Below are 23,988 nucleotides of genomic sequence, written 5' to 3' on the forward strand. Positions count from 1 at the left end.
TGTGTGTGTGTGTGTGTGTGTGTGTGTGTGTGTCTCCTTTCAGTCACAGACAATGATGAAGGGGCCATGTTACCCATGTGGCTGGCAAGAATCAGAGCACTAGACAAATTGCCTCAGGGTTGAATTCTTTCTCCACTTTTTTTTTTTTTTTTTTTTTTTTTGCTTCCAGATTAGTAGACCCATTACTGTAAGGCAAATCATGTTAACATTTTCTGTTTTGTTTTGTTTTGTCTTGTGTAGCCCTGGTTATAGATCAGGCTGGCCTCAAACTCAGAGACCCATCTGCCTTTATCTCCCAAGTGCTGAGATTAAAGGCATGGGCCATCCCTACCTAAAGGGTTTCTGTTGGCTTGTTTGTTTGTTTGTTTGTTTGTTTTTTGATTGTGTTTTATAAATAAAGCTTTATTACCACAGAGTGACATTCACTCATTTATCTAATTTATTTTATTATTTTTATTATTATTATACCATTATTTTTATTATTATTTAATGCCACTTTTGCCCTATAATAGAGATGGCCAGTCCTGACAGAGACGTCTGACTTTCAAACTTGAAATACATGGAAAAGGTTGCTGATGCTCCCTCTGGACTAAGGGAGCTATAAAGGCGGGGATTTATTTTTGGTGTCCCCCAGCATCAGCACCTTACACATTGCTTAAAAGAGTCTAATAAATATTTGCAGAAAGGATCGAACACATTTGGGAAGATAAGACAGAAACCCAATGCCATTTTCAACAAGGGAATCCGATATCGTCAGAAATACCTTTACTGTCAATGTTAGAAGTTAAGCTCTTTGTTTTTTTCCTTTTGGAGCAGGAAGTGTGAAGTGTTACCAGGTGGTGGAGGAGATAGCAGGAAGCTGTGGGTGGAAGTGATAAAGGTGGGAAGCTCCCTGTGAGTGGGGAGAGAGGATGTGAACTGGAAGCCAGACCCTGTTGGATTTAAATTTGGCTTTCCCACTCTGTCAGGTGTGCTGAAGGTGAGTGTGAAGGTGCTCACCCAGTTTCCTCCTCATCAATGGCAGACAAGGATAAGAACCCTGGATTGGCCAAACTCGCAAGGGTTTTGTGGTACGATACTGGCACAATGGTGTGTGAGGTGTTTTCAAAGCTGCACAGGGCAGCACAGATAAAGGAATGGCTTTGCAGTTGAAGATTGCTTTCAAAGTTACCATGGAGCACTGATCAGACTGGTCAAACCCATGATCTGTTTGTACTGTCCCTAGGGCTCTTCAAACATGTTTAGATTGGGGCTAGAGAGACGACTATTCAGGTAAAAGTATGTTCTGCTCTTGCAGATGACCCAGGCTCGGTTCCGAATGCTCACATCTGGTGGCTAAAACCACCTGAAACTCTAGTTCCGAGGGACCTAACACATCTAACACATGTGTTCTGTATTTGTCTTCTGGTCTCCACATGTATGATGTACACTTTGTGCACATATAGACAAGTAGGCACACGTATGCACACATGAATAAAAAGTAAACACAGTTTTAAAAGAAAATTTTGTGGGATCAGCTGGGAGCTGGGTCAAGCTGTACCTTGCAAGGCTGTAGGGTAACTTGTGGAGACCTTCCCAGTCTTCATTTTACCCTGGCAAAACAGTCCAGTCTTTCCTGGAGCCACGTCTGATTTGTCAGCAGCCTGTAGGTAGCTTATTCACTTAACGTTTCTTCAGAGATGCTAAGAAACATGTGGTCTGCTGGACAGAAACAAGGAGCCCCGCCTTGAAGGGGGGTCTGATGGCTTGCACGAAGCTGTCCCGACGCGGGTCCTCTGCAATCAACTGTTTTTCACAGAGATGTTTTAAGTAGAGCTTTTGCTGCACTTCGAGCGTCCTTTATTCTCATCTACCTTTCCCAGCAATCAACGGCGACTGCAGTGTCCTCACCTGATATCCAGCAGACTCTTGCTGAATGGAGAGTCATTTCACGGTGAACTAAACCTAAATGAGAGAGCCATCTGCCTCAAGAGGTGATGCTGTCCACCGTGCCAAAGCAATCAGGGGCCTCGGACGATTTGCAAAGTATTTATGTATTGTTTCAGAGCCTGGACACACACACAAACACACACACACACACACACACACACACACACACACACACACACACACTCACACACATCCACACCTTAAAAAAGAGTTCATCTTGGGCGAAGGATGTGGCCCAGTTGATACAGTGCTTGTTCAGCATGCATGAAGTCCTGGGTTCAAGCTCCAGCACAGCATAAAATCTGATGTGGTCACACAGTCCTGTAATTCTATCACTGAGGAAGTGCGGTCAGGAAAATAAGAAATCCAAGGTCATCCTCAGCTTCTTAGTTTGAAGTCAGCTTCTTGGACTGAGACCCTTTCTCAACAGCAAACGAGCAGAGGACGGACAGTGCTCCTTTGGGTCTGAAGGACACGCCGCAAAGTTGGAGTTTCTACCCACCCGCTTTGGAGTTCTCTTTTTCCTCTCTAACTGGTGGGCAGTTTATTTATGCATGGGGACACTGTATCTTCTAGCTCACTGAGGACCTACATTTTTTCTTCCTTTTGTACTTTTTTTTTTTAACTGCATTCCAAGTTGTCTTCTTTTCCTTCTCCCTGCTCCCTCCCCCTGCTCTCCCTGGGAAACAGGGGTGAAGGGTGAACTTGTTTCCTGCCAGGTGGCTCTGGAAATGATTCTCAACATGTGTGCTTCATGGACCCTGGGGTTAGAGACCTGGGGAGCAGGGGGTGGGGTCAGGAGCGGTGGAGATAAAAGAAGAGACTTGACAATAAATGCTTTACAGAAAACAGGCCAGCTCTCCAAAGGAGTCTTGGCTGAATGGGTATTTCTCCAGATCAACAGTATTTCCATCCTGTGTCGTGTGGGCTCTCTGCCAGGGTCTCGAGACACGGAGGCAGGTGGCTATGTCAGTCACATCTTCTCGGATAGCACCTGGCAAAGCGACTTAAGGAAAGACTTATTTTGGTTTATAGTTTGAAGAGGGAAGATAGTTCATCACGGTGGGGGAAAACACGGGGACAGCCAACACTGTGGGAGGGGAAACATGGGAACATTCACATCTTGAGGGACAGGAAACAGAAAAGACAGGAACCAGGTCTGAGTTATAAACCTCAAAGCATGCCTTCCAGCAACCAGTCTCCTCCAAGTAGACCCTGCCTCTCAAAGGTTGCACAGCCTTCCCAAGCTCTCCTATCAGCTGTGACCGAGTGCTCAAACACAAGTACCCACAGGGGCATTTTCCATCCAAGCCAACATGGAGAGGGTCCTGTCCCCAGTGTGCTGCGTCTGGGTTTGCCCTTCTGCTGACTCACCAGTGTGAGATTCCCGCTTCTAAGAGGGGTAGTCTCCAACCCACTCAGGATCCTTCTAGGGAAGATGCCCTGCTTTCTAATGCTGGGATGCATAATGTGTGTTGTCAGCACACGTGGGCGACAACCTCTCAAAAGGCCAGTTTCAGTGTGGTCTCACTCACATGTGTCCAGCAGGGACACTTAAGCTACTTAAAAAAAAAAAAGTCGAATGTTGTTTCTCCAAGCAAATTCTGCTTTTCTAGGATCATCATAGATACTGAGTGGACTCTCTCTGTCTCTGTCTCTGTCTCTGTCTCTGTCTCTGTCTCTGTCTGTCTGTCTGTCTCTTCGTTTCTTTCACTCATTTTCTCCTCCCTCTCTTTCTTTGTCCCCTCCCTGCCTCAACATTAAGAGTTTGGTTAACATTGTCTCACAACTATATTTTACAAGATTCCAGAAACTTTAGTTCTTTTGAGAAAATGCTAATCCTGGGCAGCTTTGGCCCCTCTTTCCGACAGGCATAACCTCATAGAGTTGAGCAGGACTGTTTCCTTTGGAGAGGGAACACGGAAGTGGTTGCAGGTCCCAGAAGGTACATCGCACGCCGTCTGACTTGCACTTGTGCAGTCCTCCCATCTGTCTCTAAGCCTCCTCATTTGCATAGTTTTCAGGAGCCAATGGCTGAGGACTTTGATAGAGCCTGTGGCCACTCTGCCTTGTCTGGTATCGATGATTCCTGTCTTCCCTGCCTGCTTGCCCACACTGCTCGTCTCCCTCATATTTTTGTATGTATGTACGTATATATTTTTATATATGTGTATGTGCATACATGTCTGTATAGGTCTGTGTGGGCATATTTTTGTGTGCATGTGTGTATATATGTGCATGTGTATGTATGTGTGTGCACATGTGTTATGTATATACATACATGCATGTACATGTGTTTACATGTTTGCATGTGTATATGTGTATACATGTGTATATGTGTGTGCACATGTGGATGTATGTGTATTTATGTGCTGCATTTCTTTTCCTTAATGTACCAAATAGTAGCTTTGATACTTCTGCAGATGATTTAATTAGTTCAGTTAATTTATTCATCATTCTAGGGGCACATGAAATACATACAAATGAATGCTAATTTGTGAATTAATATTTTAAGCTAAGGCTTTTTGCCCTTTTTCAAAAGGAATCGTGCTTTAATGGTGGTGGGATTCAAGCACTGAAGCTGCTTTCTCCTCTCACCTAAGCCCGGTTGGCTCCCGCCTGGTGGGGAGTTTCTCAAGTCTTGAGTGTTTCCATCCATCCCTGCCTCATTTTAGCCCTTAGCAGGGTTCACCAGGCACTGAAGAGCTGCCTTTTGCTTGCCCTCATGACTCCCTTTGCCTTGAGAATCTGTGAGCGACTTGGCTGCCCTTCCTCTTCAGCTGTGCTGTTCCTTCTTCACCCCTTGAACCTGGACACAGTCAGGGCAGCACCAAGAAGAAAGTGCCTGGCAGGCTCTGTGTATCAGCACTCCGCTGCCAAGGTCTGTGTTAGCACCAGGCCTTGGGAGACTCCTACGTAGACTCTTACGTAGAACGTCAAAGCAGGAAACATTGTTTGCCATCAACAGCCACGGAGCCAGATGCACTGTGATGGGAGTGGGGCGTGAGGGTTTTGTTCCAATGAAGGGGCTTCCATTCTCTCTGTGTGCTCAGAATTCTCCCACGCTCTAATATTCTGAGAAAGAGGGGTAGGAGACACTCTGCAGCTACATTCAAGGATCTGTACTTGTCCTCACAGTAGCTCCTCTCCTTTCTTCTTCTTAGTCCAACCCCACAGAAACTCATCACCTTTCCATCACACTGCTGGGCCCTGGGGCAGCCTGGTTTCTGAATCAGCCTACCTGGAAGACTGAGTGAGAATTGCTCATGCTTCAAGGTCCTGCTTGAACATCACCCTCGGTAAGCACCCCAACAGGAAAGCACGTTGGCAGACTGAGGAAATGACTTTGTCCATTAAGTGCTTACCAGGTGAGCATATGGCCCAAGTTCAATCCCCAGCACCCATGTCAAAAACTATGCATTGGTCTCAAAAAGCAAAGTGGGCAGCCCCTGAGGAACAAGAGCCAAGGTGACCTCTGTCTCCACATGTAGACACACAGACACACACACACACACACACACACACACACTCATACACACACAAATACTCATACACACACTCATACACACACAAATACACACACTCACACATTCACACACACTCATACACACTTACACACACACACACACACACACACACACACACACCCTTTCCTTGCCTACCCCATTCTACCCCTGGCTAGATTGATCACTGTTTCCTAATCTCTTAACATTACATAATTGTATTATAGAGGGTGGGGTTAGTTGGTATTTAAAAATAGACACCCAGTACAGAGACTGCATGGCTTCTGGTCTAGCCCCTCCATCCTGGAGATACTAGTTGAAGACAAGGAATTAAACAGACCTGACAGGAAAGCAGACAGGGAGAGGGTCGTGTTTACTTAAAACAATGGCAGACTTCCAGCGTCTTTCTTACCTCCCTACCTGAGACGGAGCTATCTGCTCTTTTAAAAGGCCTGGCGAGTGAGCTTTCTCTCCTCTAGTATCCACTCCCACCCCCACTGATAGGGTGGTGGTTGGACAAGTTCAGGCTGGATCAGGGTATGCCTAGCCCAAAGGCCCGTCAACCTTTGTGTCTGTCTTAGTCGGAGTTCTCTAGAGTCACAGAAATTATGGGTAGTCTCTATATAGGAAGAGAATTGGTTGATGACTTACAGTCTGTAGTTCAACTCCCCAACAATTGTCAGCAGCATCTGTGAATGGAAGTCCAAGGATCTAGCAGTGGCTCAGTCCTACAAGGCAGGCAGACAGGCAAAAAAGAGGGAGTCTTCCTTCTTCCAATGTCCTTGTGTAAATCTCTAGCAAAAGGTGCTTCCCAGATTAAAGATGTGTACCACCATGCCAGGGTCTGGGACTTGCTTTGTCCCAGGTGACCTTGAACTCAGAGATCTTCTTGCTTTAAGCTCCTGGGATTCATAGCCACTTTGCCTCAAGATCTCCATACCAAGACCCAGGTATCAGAAATTCGTATTTCCCAGCCTCAAGATCAGGATCTCGGGTGAGCCTTCCAATTCTGGATTATAGTTCATTCCAGATACAGTCAAGTTGACAACCAGGAATAGCCACCACAGTGTCTCTCTTCAGACTGACCAACCCTTAATTTGGATGTAGAGACCACCCCCACAAAGGCCCCTAAAACTCCCATACCTCAAGGAGAGACTAGACTATGGCTTCTCTAATCCCCTCACCTTCTCAGAGGGTCTTTCTCCCTTTGTTCCTTGCTGTGTGTCTCCTTAACGTTGACAGAAGTCTCTCTTCACCAGCTGATTCCGTCAGCTGTGTGTGAGATTTTTCTCTGTTGCTGCATTTTCACTAAAAAATGTTCTTGCCTTATAATTCTTCAACACACACACACACACACACACACACACACACACACACACACACAGAGAGAGAGAGAGAGAGAGAGAGAGAGAGAGAGAGAGAGAGAAGAACCTGATCAAGCCCCTTAAATCCTCACTGCTGTGCGACTTCTCTATCTGTATAATGCGTATGATGCAATGATCCCTGCTTTATGGGTCAGAAATGGCCCAGTGGAACCTTTGCAACCTCTTGCTCGTGCCAAATCCTAAGAGCTTCCCGTGGATCTGAACACATGGGTCCTTGTGTGGTCTGTGGCAGACTCCAACATGGCTGTTACCGATGATGCCTTGATCCTGTGTTCAGTGCCTACTTATTTGAAGCTCAGAATGGGCCTTGTTTTAGCCCATGGCCTTGTCTTGGCCATGCTATTTTTGGTGAGAATCAACCACACATTATTCTGTAATCACCATTCTTTAGTTCATTTGTCTTTAAACAAACATCAGCTAACAAAGAAGAAATAACTTTCAATTTCGCTAATGTAAACTATTTCATGGGCATACTGATACTTTTCATTTTCCAAGTGCAAACATTGTGGTTCTCCATGATGCTCCTTTGCGTTTGAAAACCTTTGAGCACAAATGAAAACTCCAAGTGTTCATAGTAACAGAACTCAAATGACCAAGATTTGTTTCTTTACGATGGTTATTGCCATAGTAATGTTCATTAAGCATCTATGGTTCAAATGTAGAAATGCATGGTACCCCTGGGCCTGGAGGTGTGAGCAGCATCAGAGACAGGCAGGAACAGCGCACAACTCTGGAGAACTTATTCTTCAGAGGAGACTCACAATCAAATTTAGGTGTGCTGGGCATTAAAGCAGAATCGCTACTCTTTTGAAAACTTCTGTATTGGTCTTGTATCCTGGCAACAGAACATCTGATATGGGATCCTTGTGAAGTGAGACAGGGTTAGTTTGTTTGCTCAGGTCTGGAGGGTTAAATGCAAGACTGGTTGGCCCCGTGAGGCTGAGGCTCTGGAGAGAGAGGCATGGGCATGAGTAAGCACTGGGGTAAATGCTCAAACTGCAGAGGCAGGGAGCAGAAGCTCAGACAAGGATGAAAACTGAGCCCCATAATCTCTTTCAGGAACTGAACTAACCTAAGGACCTCACACCCCACCTCTTAAAGATCCTTAGCACTTCCCAGTAGTAGCACCATTTTGGGGACCAAGTTTGTGGTGAGTGGTCTCGTCAATTTGATAGAATTTAGAATTACCTAGAAAACACATTTCTGAGCTTGTTTGTAAGGATGCTTCCAGAGGGGACTTGGGAAAGACCTAGCCTGAATGTGAGGTAGTTTCCAACAGGTTGTCTAAATATAAAGAAGTTCATGGAAAAGCAGCATGTCCCCACCTTCATTTCTGAGAACCTACAGCCATTTCTGTTATCCTCCACTAACATCAGAATCTGACTTTGTTGGCTTTCCAACCTTCACTCAATACCAGTGATTCTCCAGGGAGCTTCCAGGCTTTTCGAGCTGGACAAAGACTGCTGGGAAAGCCAGCATCCTTAAGTGAGTAGTACCAGGTTCTCAACCTCCTCAGTATCATGGACATAGTCCTTGTTGGACTACAGAGTCCCACTCATATCAGCCAATCTAATAACTCCCCTTTCAACACACATGTACACACACACACACACACACACACACACATACTTACACACATACATACATATACATACATATACACACATATATACACGCATTACATGTACATTCAATTAGTTCTCTTCTAGAGAACCTGCCAATACAAAGCCTTTAACACATGGGCCTCTGGGGGTACATCAAACATCCAAACTAGAGCATCTGCCATGTAGGATAAACTTACAGAGGAATTTTAATCCTGGAACATGGCTGCTCTAGCAGGGGATGACATCCAAAGACCTTCTAGGTCTATGTGATCTGGCTGGAATACACGCATGCCCTTAGTGCACACCTTTGATCCCTGTGAAATCCAAAGGGATCAAAGTGAATATAGACTCACTTCTAGTATATACCTTTAATTCTAAACAAAGGTATCTAGTTGAGGGGCAGACAAAGTGACAAATCAGAGAAAGACTTGACAGAATGAGTCAGAGATAGGATATGTCCAACTTTTAGGAGAAAAATTTAGAGCAGTGTGGGGAGAGAGAGAGAGAGAGAGAGAGAGAGAGAGAGAGAGAGAGAGTCAGTAAGTTCTGTCTGGTTATTTGGGAGTCAGTACAGCAAGTGCAGTTCAGTGGAGTTACCACAAATTGCGAGAGTTAGTTTGAGGCCAAGCAGAGCAATTCAATGAGAAGCCGAGAGAAGCCAGATCGAATCAGTCAGCTTGGAGAGGAGCTTGAACCAGAGCAGCTGAGTTGAACCAGCCAGCCAGAGTTCAGAAAGAACTAGAAAAGGTGAGCTTATTCAGCAGTAATCCTTCAAGAGGACAATTATATCAGGGGAATAAAAGTGACTTTTACATAAACTTTTTAGTAAAAGGTAAGTCATGAAGATGTCCTAATTTGAACCATACCTACAATGGCAGAGATAACAGCAACTAAACAAAACAGAAAGGTTGTGGTAGATAGATATTACATCATTTATTTGTTCTGCTGTACATGGTGAAAATAGAGGGCATATATTGTTTTATAGGTTGTTCTACTACTGTTAATTTCTTTACAGACACTGTCACTTAGGTATAGAGTCGAGGGCATGCCAGGCAGAATTGTGCACAGCCCTCTCTTAGAATACAACTGGTGGTCTTGAGGCCAAGTTAAAAGACTGTTATAGTTAGATTTCCGGTTCTATGAAAAAAATACCTGGCACATCCTCATGGCTCATGGTTTGAGTATGCATATCCTGAGACTAAAGGTCTGGAAGGTGGAAAAGTCATAGCAGCAGGGCATGAGATGGCCTTGTAAAACATAGGCAATGTCTCACATAGGACGGTAATAACACCCTGTGGGCTGGGGGGAAATCTGAGTGCAACGTAAAGAAAAGGAAGTTCTCTGGGAAGCAAACTTATATCTAGCTTTGCTTGTGAGCCTTGTGTCTAAAAGCAACTGCAAAGGATGCTGTGACTTAAGCATTTATCACAAAGCCTGTTTTTAATTCAGAGATAAACAACCAAGAGAAGCCGTGGGGGCACATCCTTGAATGAGTCAGCCCCTCAAGCCACGAGACCATGAGAACAATCACAGCTTCAGGATGGGCAATGAACAGAGGCAAGCATATTTAGAAAGAAAGAAAGAAAGAAAGAAAGAAAGAAAGAAAGAAAGAAAGAAAGAAAGGAAGGAAGGAGGAAAGAAAGAAAGAAAGAGATTCAAATTGATAAGAAAACAGGAGCTAAAGAAATCTCTTAGTCTGCAGAGCTGTGAAAAATGGGGGTCCTAGGCAGTCTTAGTGAAGAGAAAGCAATATAACACTATGTCCTGATAAAAATCACTGAACTTAAAGGGCGAAGAGAAAAATCCCATAAAGTTCAAGGTAGAAAAAAAAATTACCGATGCTAAAAAAATAAAAAAGAGTCCCATTGTTATTCGATCTTTATTCTGACAGCAGAATGAACCAGAAGATACCAGAATCGTGTCACTGTGAACCTCTAAGAGAAAGTACGTGCCTGGAATATTTTATGTGCAGCTAAGGTGGTATTCATATGCCAGGGTGAAAAAAAAATGTCATTCACGGGCTTGTGATAAGTCAGAGCAAGCATGTGCCTGGCTCAATGTGTACTCTGTGAATCAAACACTTGAGGAGAGATTCTAAACAAACAGATATTGGAGTGGCAAACAGCAGCTAATATTGACATGAACAGCAGTGTGCAGCCTAGAGCTAGTGACGTCTGTGCTGTTCGGGGGGTTACTGGATATTGAATTGGGGAGCAGCGGCGCATCCTTGAGTGCCATGAACACTTTCCCATCTCAGGTGAGAGTAATTCAAGGTGTTAGGCACCCTTGTGCTAGTCAACAGCCACCAAGGCCATCCCGGCTGTGGCTTTGTTAGTCTCAGCTCCATAAACCTGATTTTATTTCAGACAGCAGAGGGTGAGTTTTAGGAAGGGATTTTATCACAGAGCTAAGGGAGGTTTTCATTGCAGGACACAGACAAGCAGAGCACCCACGAGAGGAGTTCTTAGGAGGATGTCACTGAGGAGCTTTGTCTAGGGGTTCACATTACGTTGAAAGAAGGGAGGTGGGCTGATCAGTCTAGCCGACCCCACCACCGGCCCTGATCACATGCCCATGCTCCAGTTTATTGTGTCGCTGGAGCCTGGAGTTTCAGTGAACGTCTTCAAGGGACAATGAAATTCCTCATCAGACAGAGCTTCCAGGCCGTGGCGCTCTTGAGGTGGCTGTGTCCCCAACCTGTGTGTGTACACGCACACACATATATGACGAAGTTACTCCAAACAACAATTCCAAATAGACTCTTTAAAAAAAGATTCATTTCCCTAACCGTGTGCTCGCGCGTGGGCATTTCTTTATGCGTGTGCTTGTGCATCTGAGTTTGGGAGCCCAAGGAATCCAGAAGAGGATGTCGTGTCCCCTGCATCTGGAGTTACAGGTGCCTGCCAGCTTCCAGACGTGAACCTTAGGGCTACACGACGAGGCCCTTCCTCAAAGTAAAAGTGAACTGTGCCATTAGAGATATGGCTCAGAGGTTAAGAGGACTGGCTGCTTTTCCAGAGGATCCAGGTTGGATTCCCAGCACTCACACGGTGGCTCATAACCTTGTATGCCTGGTACTGGCAGAGGCCAGGAGAGAGCATTGGATGCCCTAGGACTGGACTTAGTTATGCTCGTGAGACACTGTGAGAGTGCTGCAAATGGAGTCAGAGTTCCCCGGAAGAGAAGCCAGTGTTCCTAATAGCTGGACTATCTCTTCGGGCCTTGTTTGCCATAATCTTACATCTTATAATCTTTAATAGCACCAAACACGGATGGCAAGATCTTGTGGAGGGTTCTAGAACAGCTGTCATTTAAAAGCAAAGGAGTGACAACTGTATCTACAGCTGCATTGGGACATGCAGACCCCTCTGACGGATGTGCATGCACGACTGAGGGTCCTGCACACCACCACCTACGTTCAGAAGAGAAGGAAATGTCACCTCCTGATAGAAATTAGTACAAAGCACTGTTCTCCTACCAAAAGGCTCAGGCCCTATGAGAGCCCTGCCTCTATTAGTCCTGATGGAGCTGCCTAGACAGTTTCCTCCTCCAATATCCTCCATGACGTTACTTCTTTTCCAACCTTCTCTGGCTACTCACTGATGCTTAGAAAAGAAATCAAATCGCCGAGATTTTTCTTTCTACTGCCTTGGGACATTGAGGTGTGTCCTTGAGAACGCTGGAGCCCTTTTCAAGGGGGTAGAATCCTGGAAACTACAGCCACTAAGGCTGCCCCAAGTCAGTGGCTTTTGGATTCTTGTTTCCTGAATTTGAAGAATCAAATTTATAGACCACAGAGGGTGAGTTTTAGTGAGAAATCTATTATAGGTCCATTGGTCTGAACTGGGGGTGATGGGAAGGCTCCAGGACAGTGCAGGGACAGGAAATAGGGCACCAACGAGCTGATTGTCTTTTTAAAGAACCTGTGGTTGAAGGTGAGGTAAGGTATGAGGAAAGGGTGGCTACTCAGGCCAGTTCACACAGCAAGGCCTCCAGTTATTGAGGTGTCCAGGTACCCAGGAGTCCAGGTGTGGAGGTATGCAGGTACCCAGGTATTGATGTATCTGGTACCCAGGTGTCCAGGTTCTGAGGTGCTCAGGTGTCCAGGTTCTGAGGTGCTCAGGTCTCCACGTGCCTCCTCTTGGTCTCAGTCACGTGGTTATGCAGAGCTGGTCATTTTGGAGCTGACTAAGCAGAATTCTCCCCTGGCATCCAATCCTCCATCAAGGATGTTCTAGGAATCACTTGTTTGGATTCTCTGACCTATCTAAGAATCGTCTTTTTCTTGTTCTCATCTCTACCTCTCTAGACTTATAGGACCACCCTGCTCTCGGATTTGGCTCTGTCTGGGCTGAGTTCCTTGTCAGACCACAGCAAGTGCTGACCTGCAGGTTCTGTTTGAGGCACACACAGCAAATCTAGTGAAAGAAACTTGATTTGCTGAAGCAAACAGGGACTCAACATAAACAGATCCAGGACCACACAATGCTTCCCGGTGTCTTTCTGCACTGCTCAGCCCCTTTTCCTGTATCGCCACTGACCTCAGACACAGTCTTCTTCATTATAGAATTTCCAGAAAAATTTCTACTTGATCTCTCTTCCCTAGAGAAGGTTTTGCATGCTTCTGGATCTATAGGAGTGTAAAATAGGTACACGCCAAACATTTGCTAGCAGTAAATCACAGAGACTCATTTTAAAGTAGCTCTCAGTATACACATAATTTTACCATTTATTAAAATGAAAGTAAATTTGCATACTAATGAGATAGATGTGCCCATGTGTGCTTTACATAAAAAATTAAACCTCGGCTGAAGTTTGGTACTAGAGGACATAGATCATCCTCAATGTTTTTCAGAGTTGATCAATACTTTGATTTTCCAGTCCTTGATGCCGTTGAGAAGGCTACTTTGCATAAATACTTAGTACAAAACGGCTGAAGTGCTTCTGTGGCCATTTCAGAAATTACTGGAATTCTGTGCTAACCCCAAGTCAAAGTTCCTTGAATGATTTTTTTTAAGTGAAAAGCAAGTAGCAGCTCAAATAGCAATCTTTTTTTTTTTTTTCGGAGCTGGGGACCGAACCCAGGGCCTTGCGCTTCCTAGGCAAGCGCTCTACCACTGAGCTAAATCCCCAGCCCCTCAAATAGCAATCTTAAAAGGTTTGTTTATTTTCATTATTTTATGTGTATGTGTCATGTGTCTTTTGTCTGCATGTATGTCTGTGCAGCACATCCATGCCTGGTACCCAGGACAGTCGGAAGAGGGTATTGTGGGAGCTGGGATCTGAACCTGGGTCCTCCAACTGCTACGCCATCTTTCTAGCCCCAATGACCTTAAAATCCAAACATTCTAACGCAGTCTGATGCAAAAGCATACTAATCTGAGGCTTACACCCCGAGGAATACGAAAGTCTTTGTTTCCTGTAATTAAAGCAGTGTGTTGCATGAGAGCAGAAAACTTCTTGTATATAAAGCAAAAACACCAAGTTCACAGCACACGGCTATCCAAGGTGAGGTGGTCTGCGGTGTTTGTTGGCCTTGCACCATGCAGTGTGTGCACAATGCAAAGTGTATGTGCAAGTGCTGTGCGTTCAGAGGCAAGGCTGTGGTGAAGACACAGAGCTGCCTAGGTGAACTCTGTCAGAAACGCGGTGGATCCGACCCGGGTTTAATTTTGAATTAACCTTTGAACATTCAGAAGCCTTTTACTATTGTTGGATCTGTTGGGCCTCCCCCACAGTGAGTTACAGGACTCCATATGGAGTTGTGACCCACAGTTTAAGAAATAGAGATCGTCTTGTCAGGGCAGCACTAAAAATCCATGCTTTGTGGCTTGTTTTCAGCTTACTGAATCCAAGAGAAAGGCAAACTCATCCTAAATGGTGCCAGTCATAACCCTTAGAGTTCTTTGTCATGGTAAAATGTAGCTCCTGTTTCTTTCCTTGTCATGACGCCAGCAAACACAGAAGCAAATGTTGGGACTGACAGGACGCAGGCAGTGTACCTGAGCTAGGAGGTGGGGTTGGGTCAGCTTACTTAAAACGCACAGGCAGAGCGCAGCACATAAGGGCCAGGGAGCAAAGAAAAACCTGGTATCTCTCCCAGTAAGGGCAGGCAATGCCACACCCCTCTTCCCTTGATAACTGGTTCTCATTCCTTTCAGAAAGTGTGTTCTTCCCCTCATTGCTTTCTGTCATCCACAGTAGGTCATACAGAGCACCTACTGTGTGCCACACAGTTTAAGATCCAGAGTAAAACTCAAGAGTTACAGCCTGCAAACACAGCAGTGCAATTCAATTCATCTCTCTGTAATCAAATTACATTTGCTTTTTGTTGGTAAGTTATTGATCAAGATAATCTAGAATCTTCTGCTTAAAACTTCATTTCTTTTTGAATCAATAATCAATTCAGGTTTTAAGCCGAATTAATTCACAGCCACAACTCTCTGTCAAGGCTGACCTCTCTTCCTTGAGCTCTCCTGACTTCTTTCTTCTCTGCTCTAGGAAAAGGCCCGGATGCAAAGAGAAGCACACATGGTTTCACCGATGAGCTGACAGGGTGGGGTCCGCGTGCGTAGCCATGCTCACTCCAGTGTGCTCACACAGTGTGCCCTAAGGACCAGGCTGCTGACTGCAATCTGTGTTCTTGAAACCTAGACCCCCTCCTACTGCTGCCTTCCCTCTTATTTCAGTACTGGGATGTGAAAAGCTGTGAGTGTCCGAGGGAAACACCAATGCTGTCTCAGATTCTCTCACTGTTGATACGCCACTAGCCTCCATTTTTGTTATCTTCCTGCCTCTCTGTGACAGCTGTGCTCTGAGAGGTTGTCTTTCACCTCTATTGGAGTAAGTTGGCATGGTGGTCAATACTGCCAACCTGGCAGGCTCTGGGATTACCTGGTTTATTTGAGTTTATTGGAGACAGGAATCTTCGGTGCCCCAGTTGTGGATTGCAGCACAGTGGGCTAAATAACAAAGAAAAAGTCAGCTGAGCATCACCAGATACTGTTTCTCTTTGCTTCCTGACTGTGGATAAAATGTAACCAGCTGTGCAGGAAATGTGACCAGCCACCTCATGCTCCCGCCACCTTCCCTTCCATGGTAGACTTGATCTTTAAACTGTTAGCCGAAATATACCCTACTTTCTAAAGTTTCTCTCCTGGGGTATCCCCCCAACCTCCCACCCAGGGAGGAAATAAAGTAGCCAACGCCTTTGGCAAGTCTCCTGGCCCTCTGCATGTCCTCAATTCAACTGATCTGATTTTTCTCGACAGCCTACATACCTCTTTCTGTCTGTGTTTTCTGGGGTCTGGGAGGATCACATCTACTCTTTAATCTTCTCAGTCCATTCCTCTGGGCCATCCCCCAGGACTTTACCCTCTCCCCATGTGGTGCCTGAACTCTCGGGATGCAATTTCATTCTCTTCCCTCTGATCTTTGGACATTACAAGCTTTTAGATCTTTGGAACCAGCAAGCCCCCTACCTCTCTCTCAAAATATCCCTGCTCTTGCAAAATAAAAGTTAAAGTCTTTGCAGCCACTGCCCCCAAGTGAGCCCATTTTGAATGCAAAGTAGCACAACCCATTGCTTGGCTCTTCTCAGAGCTTTGCTTTTCCCAGATGCTTCTGGGGTTGCTCAGCAGTGGTCAGCAAAGCAGCTGGCTTCCTGTCTCTTGCTCCTGTGGTGATGTCTTGATACACAGTGATGTCTTGGGTTTATTCTGTGTTAAAACATCCAAATGACTTTCACCAGGCAACATCAAGGTGTTGGGAAGGCTTCACACCTCCCGGAGACTCGAGGTGAATCTGTCTTTCGCCTGTGTCTGCTTCTGGGAGCGGTCAGCATTCCCTTGGCTCTTGGATTTACACCATTCCTACTCTGTCCCTGAGAGCAGGCAAACAGGATAGGGGTAGAAAAGGAGAAGCCAATGGAGGGAAAGCTCAGCTAGGAGACTGGTTCGGAGTCCCTGCGAAGGAGGAAGTGTTTCGTTTAGTGTGTGCCTGGCTGCCCTGGACAGAGATGAACTCAGGCCGTGAGCAGCACAGATGACAGGCTGATGTCTGGAGGGGATGCTCATCTCCTCAAGTATGTGGCCTTGAGAGAGCTCAGTACCAGCCCGAGCCTTCTTGCCCTCATCTTCAGCTCATCGTGTTTCCTCAATCTGAAGGCAGGAGGTTTTCATGAACTGGCACACGCCGGTGTAGTCCTAGGGTATGGCACCCTGTGTGCTTTGGAAGAGATGTCATTTGTTACTAACAAGGGACAGTGAACTGACTCGCTACTTCTGGGAGGAGGGTTGGGAGAAGAGGATTATCAAAGTGAAAAACTAAATACTAGCTGTGTGTATAGAAAGATGCATCTTGCTAAGCATCCTTCTATCTCCGTCTTTATTTACAGTCTTATCCCATCCCCCATCCCACATCCACCCCATTCCCCACCCCACATCCACCCCATCCCCCACCCCACATCCACCCCATCCCACCCCCACATCCACCCCATCCTGTCTCCATTCCTGCCCACTTCTCCATTCCATCTCCATCTTCCTCTTCAGTCTTCAAGTTTTTCTGAGACCCTGAAACACATTTGCTTCAGATTCCGTTGAAAGCAAGGCTCAGGATTAAGCAGGGTAAGTAAGTCTTCGGTTTCAAACGTTTATTTTTACGTCACCAGTATTGCTCAAGTTTCCATTTTATTCCAGGCTGGAGGTATCCTTATTTCATGATGGCTTCAGGTCAACACATAGGTCTATTTTCTGCTCTCCACATGACTCCCACGGACAATGCTTTTCTTACACAAGTCACCTACCTACCCGACCTCTCTTTCATGCTCCTTATCACGGATAACAGTCCTGGGGACACAGAGCTCTGTGTCCCAGCCCAGAGGGTGGGGAAGGTGATGAGGTGGAGCCCGCAGACGGACCTGGGCTCCACAGGCATCTGAGCAGTGGGGATGAAAGGGAGACACACCCACAGCACTTTGCTTTCTTTTCTGAAGTCAGCGCTGGTTCTGACCTTATAAAGACCTCAGCATTTCACAGTACTGGCACTTGATTGGCTGTGCTTTCTCTGGGGACCATTCTTGAACTGCTTGAGTGTATTTGTGAAGGATTCTAGTGCCGTACTAGCCTGCCCAACCCTCCCAGGCTTCCAACAGACTGAATTAGGCAGGACCCTGGGTTCTTCAGGGTCAGCCCAGACACTACTGGGGCCAAGATGCATTTGATCTCCCAGGACTAAGCCTGAGATGTCTGATGCTTAAACGAAATCTGCACGTGCTGTTGTTACCAGGGAATCTGGGGTTCCCTATTGGGTCCTCAGTCTCATTAATAAAGGAATCTAAAACAGACTCAGAAAGACGCTCCAGGACAGTTGTATTAACAGTTGAGAGAAAAGTGGGGCAGGCAAATTGTTCTATCTCAGCTGCTGACAGGAGAGAGGAGGAAGAAGAGGAGGAGAAGGAGGAAGAAGAGGAGGAGGGAGAGGAGGAGAAGATAAAGCTGTGTCTTTTAAGCTGACATGGCTCAGCAGGAGGCTATAAAAACAAGGAGTTTCATGGAGAGAAGGGGAGTACAGAGGACCATCCCACCACAGGGCCTCGTTTGCCAGGACAAAGGTCTGCCTGAAACATGTGGTTAGAAACAGACATAGAGACTATTTATTGAGAAAGTTAAAATACTACCCAGAGTGGGAGTGGGCTACTGAGCTGAGAGAGAAGACCCCTAAAGCATTGGACCATGAGCTACATGGACACTTATTAGACATTTATCCAGTTCTCACTACTCTCAAGCTTTGAAAGCTGGAGCTTTTCTTGAACGTGCCCTGAGCCTTTCAAGAAGCCCATGTGAAGAATATCTTCCAGTCTGCCTCTGCAAGCTGGCTTCTTCACAGATTTACCTTGATGCTTTAGTCTCTAATGTTCTGGAACCAGAATTGCCTTGCCTAATCTCTTCTGCATTAGAATGGGATCACCAAGGGGAGCCTGGTTGGTCTATTCAAGGCTTAGACCCCACCCTGCAGAGCTGGGCTTGGAGATGTTCATGTGTGGTATTCTACAACAGGATCCTGTGTGCAGAAAAGGGAGCCTCTTCAGGGGACGGGTGAGGTGGAAGGTTGAGGCACACCTCTTTTTATTTCTTCATTAAACCTAGGCAAGTGGCACCTACTACCAGGCTACATCTCCACAGCCAGAGATTACCTTAAGATCAGAGGCCAGAGCTTCCTGCTGGAATGCTGATTGATCTGTTGACTTAGTCTTGTGCAGGTAACACAGCTGCCCTGAGGTCATGGGTGTCATGTTCAGGTCACGCCCAGGAGACAGCCTTTCATAGTGCTCCTCCCCATGTTCAGGTCTTACATTCTTTCTGCCCCCCTCCTCCATGATGGTGAGGGGGATGGATGGTTAACACAGATGTCTCAGTTAGAGTGAGTACCCTTGGTCTCTTATCCTCAGCCCTGACTGGTTGTGTCTCTGCAGAAAGAGGCTTCTCTGGCCAAGGTTGAAAGCACCACTTGTAGTTTGACAGCATGTGTGTAGGTTCCCCCATACAGTCTGTGGTCTCCCATGGGATGACCTTTCCTGCCTACAGTACAAGGCATGAGCTCCTGAAAGAGCAGGGTAGGGGTCAATCTAAGGCCAGTGGGAAAATTTCATCACAAACCTCCAAGCACAAAGACCCCTCCCTTCCAGGAGAAGCAGAGCCAGCTTAGTTCCTGGAACAACTGCAAGCCAACTCTCAGACAAAGCCACCTGTGACTCCCCAACCAATCCCCTTGAAAAGTTTTGAATGGTCCACTGACCATGAGTCAGTTTGTAGGTCACTTCAGCCCACCAATAATACCTTGCCTAGTTACTGAAAATCTGCCCTTATTGTTTGAAATCTGTTTCTATCAAAGGTATATAACTCCCAGTTAGGTTATATTAAAGGTATATAGAATCTACTCAGGTCACCCCCAACACGCTGGAACAATAAAACCTCCTCTTGCTTTTGCATCAATAACCTCCTCAGTGAGTCTCATTCAAGGGGTCCCGGTAGAGATTCGACTTAAACCCCACATTCCCTCCTATGAAGAGGATCTCAGATCCAACAAGAAAGCAATTGGTTGTCCCCATGGTCTTCGTCATTCTTGCACTGTAGGCAGGCTTTGCCTGAGGCTTGGGTTTAGATAGAAAGTAAGAGATGCGTGTAACTCAGCAGTACTGGTCAAGATGTGGTCCCATCCATCCCTGAACTATCACTGTCTCAGCTCCAGTCTCTTTGCAAGATGGTTGGACAACCCAACAGAACTGTGTGAAATCTTATCTCCTGGTAGACCAGATCCTTCTATGGCTGGTGCCAGGGCTCTGTCTCTTTCCTTCTCCCAGCAGGAAATTCCTGGGGGGAATTCTAATTCCTTGGGAATTGTCTTCTCAAGAGTCTGATCATTAAGTGGAAGGGAACAATGTATCTTGAGGATGTCTCCACACCATCCAGGATGCCTACAGGCAGAACTGACTCTGAAGGACACTATGGGATAGAAATGAGGCTATGCATCACCAAAAGCCTCATCCTATTGCTGCCACACCTGTCTGTCTCCTGCTTTTTTTTTAATTCATTCTCCTACAGATGTCATCTGGTGGCCTAACTGTCCTGTCCCTTCTAGCTTTAAATATTATTTTCCTTTCAATTAACCCTTTTCTTAGGTCTCTCCTTCAGTCACTTTGCCTTCCAGTAATGAAAGGATGGGTCAGTAAATATCTTTCTCATGAGAAACTGAAATAGTCCCAAGCAACGGTGAGGGTCCAGGGTAGGCAATACCCTACATAATAGCAATTATCATTAAGGTGACACCATCAAGTTAAGGCTGTCCCCCAGAGCAGAAATGATCACTGATGGGGAGCAGAATGTTCCCCTCAAGGGATGAAGCACTCATCATGCCTTGTTATACCACACTGCAAAGCCAGAACCGAGACCAGATTCTTGCCCCCTGCCCTAATTCTCCTTCTACTTAACTATGATTGTGTTGGTATAGGGAAAGTGGACTGAGTCACTAGACCTCTTTACCTGATCGTCCCAAAGTGACCCCATAGATACAATCTCCTCTCCCTTTGTTTTATAGACACTACACTTTTTGATTAGTGTATCATATTGGGATGAATGACCATGCCTAATCAGCTGGGGCTCCAGGAACTGGAATTTTTATCATAAAGTGATAATATCAGGCCTCAGTTGCTACCAGATTTAGGGGTCACAGCCTATGCCCCAATAGCCAGGTGGCTACCTTTTCTATACAAGCCAATTAAAACAACCCAATTCATAGTGAAAGACAGCACGTTCAATGTGGCCATGTTGGAAAGAGGACAAAGAGATCTATCTAGTGACACAGCTGACCCACATCCATATTAGAATGAGGTCGATATCTAAGTAGACTCCAGAGTTATGCACATCTAAGCAGTCTTGGTCAGACATCCTTATGAATTCTTCATTGTATCTGCTTGCAAGGTGGTCTGATAAGTTTCATGTCTCCTTTTGGGGTGAAAAATGTCCCCTCTGGATTACCCAGACTTTAGGTTTTCCTTGTCCCAGCACAAGAGTCCAAGGAGATATTCCAATTTCTTGGGGCCTGTTATTACATTAATCTGATAGCCAAAGTGAGGGATGTACATGTCTCTTTAGAATATTTCCAGTCTGCCAGATGGGTTGCACCTTTGCTAACATGTTAAGAATCCCTGCTTAAGGCTGTCACAGATATGGCTCATATAAGTAATGGGAGAGCAGGCTGGCTTCGCTAAGAGGCAATACCAGGATCTGCCTGCCTTTTGGCTGCCCATTATACCCTTCAGGTAAGTTTAGGCTTACCTATAGGCTTGGCAAATCTTACAGGATGTGACAATTTAGTTGTCTATGAATAAACCACTTAAGTTAAAGAAACCAAACAAAACGTCTTGCAGCTTGAGAGATGTCTTAGCTGTTAAGAGTGCAAACTTCTCTGGCAGAGGGCCAGAATTTGGTCCTACCTCACACTAAATACCTGTAAGTCCAGCAGATGGCCTCTTCTGGCTTCTGAAGGCACTGTACTCATACATACATGCATGTATACATACATACATACATACATACATACAGACAGACAGACAGACAGATATAATACACACACACATGCACATACATACACAAATCTCTCTAGAGTTTTTTTTTTAATGAAGATCTTCAGTGTGACCTGGGTTTCTCAGACATTTTATACTAATTGGAAAGTGAATTTTTTCTAGAAAACACTTTTATAGTCATCTGACTACTGAAGAAAATTAGAATTTGGGTTTTCACTCTATGTGTTTCAATTCCTTTTGCCAAAGTTATGACTTTGAGCTCGGTTTTCCTTTTAGAACTAATTAGCCATAAGTATATTAAAATACCCTTTGCTCTTAAAAGAATTCAAACAAATGTTCAAAAAAAAAAAGAAAAGAAAAGAAAGGAAAAGGAAAGAAAAGAAAAAAAGAAGAAGAGGGGAAGAGAAAGATTGACTTTTGTTTTGTGGCTTTCATTTTGAGTGGATTAACTGAACCCCAGTGGCAGGGAGAGAGAATGGATGGATGGATGGTTGTGTGAGACATGAGTAGGAACCCAGGGGAGCCTGGCTTTCTCCTCTTTCTTTGCCTTCGTATTTATTCTCTTTCCTACTGAAAAGGGAAGGTCTCCATTGTAACTGTTCTGGCAGCAGTGAAGATATTCTAAAGAGGCCTTGTATCCTTCCCCTTGGCTATTAGACTATTAAAACAATGGACCCCAGGAAACTGGAATGGACCCTGGAGAAGGTACATCTGTGGGAAGGAGAAGGCCAAAGTCTGGTGTTTCCAGGAAGAGATTTCACACAGTTCTCACAACACCTCAGACCACCTTGGAGGACAGTCTGGAGCCCTAACAATGACAGGACAGTGACAAGTGGGACCATACCCTGAACAAACAGGACTGCTTAGCTCTGCACACCTCTTGCCTTCCACTTAAGCCCTAGTCCCCCTTCAGGACCATGAAGATGGTGGCTACTATGAAAACCTCTGCTTCTCCTCAGTTTACTAGTAGTTCTTTAATTGGCCTGTTGAGGATGAATGGCAGAACTTTGCTAGCTTGAGCTACCTGGAGGGGCGGGGCTGAGCCTAATGACTCATGTAACCCCTCTGGGTTCTCGGAAGTACCCCTTGATGAGATCTCCTGTGCAGAGGCTTCATGGAGGAGCCTGGGAAGCAAGTGAGGGACTGCGACAGAGAGAAGAAGTGAAATAAAGTAGCAGCCACAGAGAGGCTGGCTTTGGTCTAACATGAAGGAGGGTTGCTAAGAGACTAGTCACCACAGACTGACAGACAGACAAGCAGCTTCATGCTCCCACTGCCCCAGCCAGGAGATGATCCCACTCCCATGCATCCTCCAATGACATCTACCAGTCACGGGTCCATGGTCTCACACAGAGGAAGGAGGAGCTGGCTTGTCTTGTCTGCTCTTTTCTGAGTGGGCGAGGCAACTCCAGTGGTCCAAAGGCAGTCATTTGCCGGCGGTCCCAGGCGAGTATGTTCAAAGTCCAACCCAGCAGATGCTGGGAGATGGATACACAAGAACATGAAAAGGACACACGGGATCTGGCTGGAACTCTCCCAGTCCTCTGTAAGAGATATCGGGAGAAGAATCTGTAGAAGACAGGGTGTTTGCTCCAGACTCATCTGAACATGAGGCCGTCAGATCAAAGATGGTGACTCAGGCTGCTCGGCAATGTGTTGCCTCGTGGGTCCCCCAGCAACCCCCCTAATTCCATGGAGGTGGTGCGGAGCCCTGCTTAGGGCTTCCATTGGCATCTATTGCCTGGCAGCTCCCTGGAGAATCCAGCCTCGGTGTTGTCAGTTAGAGCTGAACAAATTAAGTTTATCATAGGGACAGATGCTCATTGTCGAGGATGTGGGTTCTGAGATGCTGGGGAGCCTGAGGCTGTGGGTACAGGCAGAAAAGTCTGCAGATCAGCATCTGCAAGGGCTTGGGGCTTAATAGTGAAGCTGTAATCAGCAGGCGGCGTGGAGATTATAATGAGCCAGGGCTTGAGCTGCCACAGAAAAGGTACCCGGGGAATCGGACTAGGTCACCAGGCAGGCGGGCACAGTGAGTAGCCCTGACAGCAAAAGGGCATAAATCAGAAACAAACCCTATGTAGGGGCTGGGAGGCTGCTTGGTGATTAAGAGTGCACACTGCTCTTGCAGAAGACCTGAATTCAGTTCCCAGCACCCTCTGGATGGGGTCACGGCTGCTCCCTGGAGCACCTGCTCAGGGACTACAACGTCCTCTTCTGCCACCGAGGCCACTGTACAAGGCCGCACACAGAAACACACATCTGCATGAAATGGTCAGAGATTACTGGTAGGCATTTTTCCTCTGGCCCAGAATTTGCCTTACAGCAAACTGCAAGCAGGGCATCTCTGAGGATATCATGATCTCCTGGTTCTGTCCACCCTGGCTCCCAGAGTGGTACCATAGACTGCAGAATCAATAAGGAAAGAAAGCAGCCATCTCCCCGCCACCTATGAGTGCATGGTTTCAGCACCGGATCTAGCAGGT

This window comes from Rattus norvegicus, chromosome 8 (assembly GCF_036323735.1).
Source record: "Rattus norvegicus strain BN/NHsdMcwi chromosome 8, GRCr8, whole genome shotgun sequence".
In the NCBI taxonomy this organism is placed as follows: Eukaryota; Metazoa; Chordata; class Mammalia; order Rodentia; family Muridae; genus Rattus; species Rattus norvegicus.